Source organism: Sapajus apella, unplaced genomic scaffold, assembly GCF_009761245.1.
Source record: "Sapajus apella isolate SASKATOON/1434 unplaced genomic scaffold, GSC_monkey_1.0 scaffold43, whole genome shotgun sequence".
Taxonomy (NCBI): Eukaryota; Metazoa; Chordata; class Mammalia; order Primates; family Cebidae; genus Sapajus; species Sapajus apella.
Genome location: NW_022436983.1, coordinates 13923637 through 13929867, shown reverse-complemented (window position 1 = coordinate 13929867; position 6231 = coordinate 13923637). Strand labels below are relative to the sequence as shown.

General features: G+C 50.2%; 1 protein-coding gene across 4 annotated transcripts in view; it reads left to right on the top strand.

Annotated features, from left to right (window-relative positions):
- Nucleotides 1–5869: 5869 nt before the first annotated feature.
- SH2D5 (SH2 domain containing 5) overlaps nucleotides 5870–6231 on the top strand; it is a 12124-nt gene continuing 11762 nt past the window's right edge. For 2 of the 4 annotated variants that reach the window (XM_032301173.1, XM_032301171.1), the window contains exon 1: nucleotides 5870–5923. The gene's annotated coding sequence lies outside the window, so the exon portion shown is untranslated. The remainder of the gene's footprint in view (nucleotides 5924–6231) is intronic. The other 2 variants (XM_032301174.1, XM_032301177.1) reach the window with 2 other exon arrangements.

Sequence of the window (6231 nt, the reverse complement as noted above, 5' to 3'; positions counted from 1 at the left end):
CGTGAGAGTCTTCAATGCCAAAGAAATATTGAACTACGTTCACTACACTACATTTAGCAATGCATTTAGTATTTTAGGGAAGACTTTACAGAGTAAGAGAGCCAAAGCATTTAATTTCACAAAAATTGTTTTGTTTCAATTCCATTTTAGTTTCTTATTGTTAGATGCTTTCAATCACGTTACCTCATTCTCACAGGTATATTTTCAAAGATAAATTATCCTCAGTTTTCAGAAGCAAATAAATATAGTTGATTTTCCCCAAATTAAAGATGTAATAAGTGATGGAGTTAGCTATAAACCCAGGCGTGGCCACCTACCTTTCTTCCATGCCTCCTTTAGTGATTTTGTACACTGATACCTCAAGCAGCAAACTCTTTGACAAGAAGATTCAAGAGGGTCATGCTGTAAAATCAATGGGCATTGGGTAGCAGATTCTTTTTTTACTCACAGATTTTAAAATCAGGTTATTAAACTATTAGAAGCTTACTTGGTAAAAGATGAACAAGAACAATAAAGGAAGCATATACAGCCTTGAGTTTCAAAAACCAGGGAGCAGGGAAGAGAAGCCAGGTGGGCAAGAAATGTGAGTTCCTTCTGAGCGGTGGCCATCAGCTGCCACGAGGGTCAAACCTGGGGCCTCAGTTGGCTCCCTTGTAGATGAAGAGCCGAGCTACAGAGAAAACAAGCTACTTGATGAGCAATCTTTATTTGTTAAAATCTTCATTAAAGAATACCAGCTTAAGTTTTTCAGCATAGGCATTATTTTAATACTGGATAACACCTGCCTTTCGTTACTTTCCGAAATGCATTGCAAGACTTCTATTTTATTTGTCTCTGGCAACAAACTTTGTAAAAAGCATTTCTGGGAAGGAGTCATCTTTTTTCAGACATGTGCTTTTCATTTGGGAAAGGACTATAAACCATTCCTTGTTTCCGTGCATCTCAGATGGCATACACATAGGAACAACAGAAACATGGTGCCTCTTTCTGGGGCATCAGTTTTATTCAAAGATATTGCAGGGAGTGGCTTCATGGTAATATTGACACAAGCAGAAGAAAGTATGAAGCCCACAAGAGTTGGTAAGATGAAACGAGATTTCCCAGAAATACAGCAGCAGGAGCGCTTCAGGTAGGCTCTACTGTCTGATCCCCAAGGTGTGTACATTCACTCACTCTCCTTGGAAAACACAAGAAGCTGTGGCTGGGTCCTTCTGAAAGGGTACGGTTGCCTAGAGTGGGTCCACTTTGGAACCAGAACTAGCAGTGCTACCTTGGCCAAGTCAGTTAACCTTCTGATTCTTTGGAAAAGTGAGTTGAACTCAGATCATCTGTTGCAGCCCCTCCAGCTCTGACATGTCTCTATATAACCTCCATGGTTTCTGCCAACCAAAAGAATATACAGGGAAGAAGAGTCAAGCAGTACTGTGTTGATTCCTGTTTCCTGATGGATAAGGAGTCTTATGTTTCTTAGAGATGGGGCCTCACTGTGTTGCCTAGGCTAGACTCAGACTCCTAGGTCAGCCACCCAAGTAGCTGGGACTACAGGCAGATGGCACCATGCCTGGCCAGAAATCTTTTAATCATTGTGTTTGATGGGGGAGCCAGAACAAAATACCACAGGTTTAAACAGAAAGTTTCTCCTGTTCCGAAGGCTAGAGGTCCAACATCAAGGAATAAGCAGGATTGTTTCTCCCGAGATCCCTGAGGGAGGGATCTGTTCTAGGGTTTTCTCCTTGACTTGCAAATGGCTGTCTTCTCCCTGTGTATTTATGTCACCTTACTTTTGTACTTGTGTCCAGATTTCCTCTTCGTATAAGGACACCAGTGTTACCGGATTAGGACCCACACTAATGAACTTTCAATTACCTCCTTAAAGACCCCATCTCCCAATACGATTCTGAGGTCCTGGAGATTAGGACTTCCACATAAAAATTTAGGGAGGACAATTTGGCTCATGATGTTGTTTCTGAATTTTTTTTTTTTTTTTTTTTTTTTAATTTCTAGAAACGATCTTGCTATGTCACACAGGCTGGTGTGCAGTGGCACGATCATAGCTGACTGCAGCCTTAAACTCCTGGGCTCAAGCGATCCTCCCACCTCAGCCTTCCAAATATCTGGGACTGTAGGTGTGTGTCGCCACACCCAGCTAACTTTTTTTTTTTTTTTTGGTAGAGTTGCTGTGTTGCCTGGGCTGGTTTGGAACTCCTGGCCTCAGGTGATCCTCCCACCTCAGCCTCCCAAAACATTGAGATTACAGGCATGAGCCACTGCACCTGGCTGGGAATGTTTTTTAAAATCGCTGTTCTAGGTCACTTATTTTTGGGGAACAGTGTTGGTAAATTGCAGGGATGGCCATCAGGGCACATCTGAGGGAACAGAATGATAGTGCTCAAAGGTGAAAGTAACTATCAACACATGAAGGTGTTGGAAACAGATGGCAGTGGATGTGGGTGAGGCCTGTTGAGAGCTCACCATCTTGGCTCTGGTATGCAGGCCGGTTGTTGGAGAACAGCTTCTCAGTGATGTGGTGTTAACTTCCCACACACATTCATCAGCTGCCAACTCCGCGCCAGATTCTGGGATTTTAGAGAAAAGGGAAGATTATGATAGCACGCTCACACCTGTGTGCTTTAGTCACTGTCATTGACTCATCAGGAAATACCATGACATGCGGTGTGCACCAACATATTCAGCAGTCATGACTCCCACCCCCACCCAGCTTGCCTTTTTGTCATCCTTCCATGCTTAATATGGGTCCTTTGGGCCTCCTGCACACGTGAGTCATTAATCCAGTGGTTGAAGTTTTACACCTGGTGGCTCCCAAGAGCTTGTGTTGTAGTGAATGTGAGATCAGAGACATTTGGCAGATGAAGCAGTGGTGGCCGTTTTATGCTGCAATCCTGAGTGGAACCCAGGAAATGGCTGACGCCCACTGCAGTTTGTTACCATTGATGTAAACCTTTCAGTTTGTACATCAAATGTACCTTTAGCAAGGCTCCATCTGTGGTACAAGCTTGGTGTTTTTGTGCTTTTAGAATAAGATCAAATGAATTTGGTAACCTGGGGATAGCTCAGATAGGCAGTTACATTATTTTGATGCATAAATAAAAATGAAGGCCGGGCACGGTGTTATCCCAGCACTCTGGGAGGCCGAGACAAGGTGGGTTACTTGAAGTCAGGAGTTCGAGACCAGTCTAGTCTGGGCTGTCTTTACCAAAAAATATGAAAATTAGCCAGGGGTCGTGGTATGTGCATGTAATAGGCTACTTGGGAGGCAGAGGCAGGAGAATTGCTTGAACCCGGGAGGTAGAGGTTGCAGTGAGCTGAGATTGTGCCCCTGTACTCAAATATATAAATGCATTTGGTTTTGAAACCTTATATTTCTGAGTTGGACTGAAGACCAACAAAAAGACCCTTCTTGGTAGTAGAAGTTAGTAGTCAGTATCACAGACTTTGAACATACTTTTCTTTTTAGTTTTTTTTTTTTTTTAAGATGGAGTCTCGAACTTGTAGCCCTGGCTGGAGTGCAGTGATGCAGTCTCAGCTAACTGCAACCTCCACCTCCTGGGTTCAAGCGGTTCTCTTGCCTCAGCCTCTTGAGTAGCTGGGATTACAGGTGCCTGCCACCATGCCCTGCTAATTTTTGTATTTTTAGTAGAGATGGGGTTTCACCATGTTGGCCAGGCTAGTCTCGAACTCCTTAGGTGATCCACCTGCCTCGGGCTCCCAACGTGCTAGGATTACAGGTGTGAGCCACTGTGTCCTGCCTCTAGATCTGGTTTTTGCAGTACTTCATGTGTTCTGTTGTAAATCTCTGTATCCCTGGGACCTAGCACAGTGCCTGCCACTCAAATCTTGACCCTCTGTTTCGTTCTGAGAAAAGCAGGATTCTCCCTCTGGTTTTGACTATTTGATTATCTGAATTTAAGCTTTTGTCATTTTGACCTGAAACAAATTCCTGCCACTATTTTAAAAATTGCGTGTATTAGAATGAATTATATGCATCAGAAACTTGTTACCATCAGCATTTAGCGGAGCTGTGCCTTGTGTTGTTTTCTGAGAGTATTCTCTAAACAGATTGTGGAGCTAATTGGCAAGTCCTCTGTTTAAAATTTACATGCTTTTCTTTCCCCCCAGACAGCTAGGGATTACCCATTATTCTTTGTGAACTCCGAGTTTAATAAACGATTTACAGAGAATAGGAGTGACTTGTGAACCAACTTATTCCCTTGTCACTGGGCTTGAGGCTGGCAGATGGCTGTGGAGAAGTGTGTCCCAGAGCACTTGACACATAGAAGTAAGAAAACCTTTGCTTCAGCCTGGGCAATATATGTGAGACCTCATCGCTACGAAAAAAACAAAAAAATTAGCTGGGCATGGTGGCATTCACCTGTAGTCCCAGCTGCTCCGTGGCTGGGGCGGGGGGTGGGGGGGAGAAGATCGCTTGAGCCTGAGAGATGGAGGAGTGAGTAGTGATCGTGATCGCGACACTGCACTCCAGCCTGGGTGACAGTCAGACCCTGTCTTAAACCCTTGCTGTACTGTCACATACAAAAGAAAATAAAAGTAAGGTCTAATGTCAGCTAATATTTACTGGGTGCCTCACTTCCTGGGTGCCTCACTTCCTGGGTGCCTCACTTCCTGACTTACTGGGTCAGGTACTGTGCTGCTCACTTTGCCAACATGAATTCGTTTGAATCCTCATATGGCTGTGAGTCAGGCGTCAGTAACGCTCCTTTCCACACGGGGCACTCAAAGATGAAAGTGGTGAAGGCGTTTGCCCAAGGCCCCACGTTTGTAAGAGGAAGCGCCCAGATTTGGGGCCGTGGTACCTCACTGATGCCTCTGGGTGTCCAGATCCCCTGAAGAGGAGTGGCCAGCTCGGCCTCTTGGTGTAAGCCCGCCTCTCCTGGAACTCCAGGGGCCTCAGGCCCTCTGCGCTGTGCCCACTTGTCAGCGTGCCCCGCTCCCGGCCTGCAGCCTTTGCGCCCCCACTGGCCCTGAACCCCTGTGTCCTGGCTTCTCTGCGGTGCGGTGCGGTGCACCGGCAGGTTCCGGGGGAGTTTTCTGCAGATGTCAGGTTTGATACACAGCAGCCTTGGCTCATCGCCCGGTCTCATGGGACGGAAGCGCTCGCCGTCCCAGCGCTTTGGCTGGAGCCTAAAGGGCCCGACGGACAGGACCACGGCCCGTGTGCGGTGAGCAACGTTCGTTCCCAGACTTCCCGGTGCCGGGCCCGTGGCTAGGTTAGTGAGAAAGTAAGGAAGAGGATGCGCGACGAACCTTCAGCCCACAAAGGCTGGGCCCAAACCACCCTCCCTGAGCGCCTCCTCCGAGCCAGGCTCGGTCCTACACTCTGAAGACGTAGACACTCCGGTCCAGTGTCACTTGTCTTCCAGTAAGAGGATAGAGATGACAGGCGAGCGAGGGAGTCGCAAGGTCTCTGCAGAGAGTGAGGCGTGAGTGGTGGTCATGGAAGGCTTCCCGGAGGAGGCGGTGCGGAAGCCGCCGCTCGGATGACGCGGAGGAGCCAGCCAGGGACGGGAGGGGCAGAGGCTCTCCAGGAAGAGGGACCCGTGAGTAAGGCGCGGGGGATTCAGCGCCCCCAGCCCGGGAGGAGGCGCCCTCTGAGCTCTGGGCCAGCCGCTCCCGCCCTTCCAGGCGGAGCACCGGGCGTGGGCGGTGCCAGGGCCCTCGCGACTGGTGATTGGACGCTGCGGCCGAACGGAGGGGCTCCGCGGGCGCCGATTGGTGGGCGAGGCAGGTCGCAGCCGCCAGGTGATCCGGGGGTCGGTTCCCGCGGCCACGTGGGGGCGCGCGGACGGGGGGCGGGGACGGCGGGGAGCCGGCACTTGGGCGCGGGGCGGCGGCGGGAGACGTGGGGGTCGCGGACCGGAGCGGCGGGGACCGGACTCGAGAGGCGGTAAGTGAGCGCCGGGAGCGGGGCAGGGGCGGGGGCTCGGTCCGCAGGCGTGGGCGAGGGAGGGTCTCGGGAGTAAGGGGCGCCCGTCACCCGCTCCGTCGTCATCTGCCCTCTCTGCCACCGTAGCCTCCTCCGTCCCCTGCAGCCGCGCTCAGCCCGCTCCTGGGTCCGGGGACGCTGCCTGGCCGTCCCTGGCCATCCGCCTCAGCGACCCGAGCAAGGTAGCACGGCGGCATCCGCAGCCCACACAAGAGCGCTCCGCACCCCCGCGCCCGCCCCTCACCCCCGCGCCCGCCCCTCACCCCCGC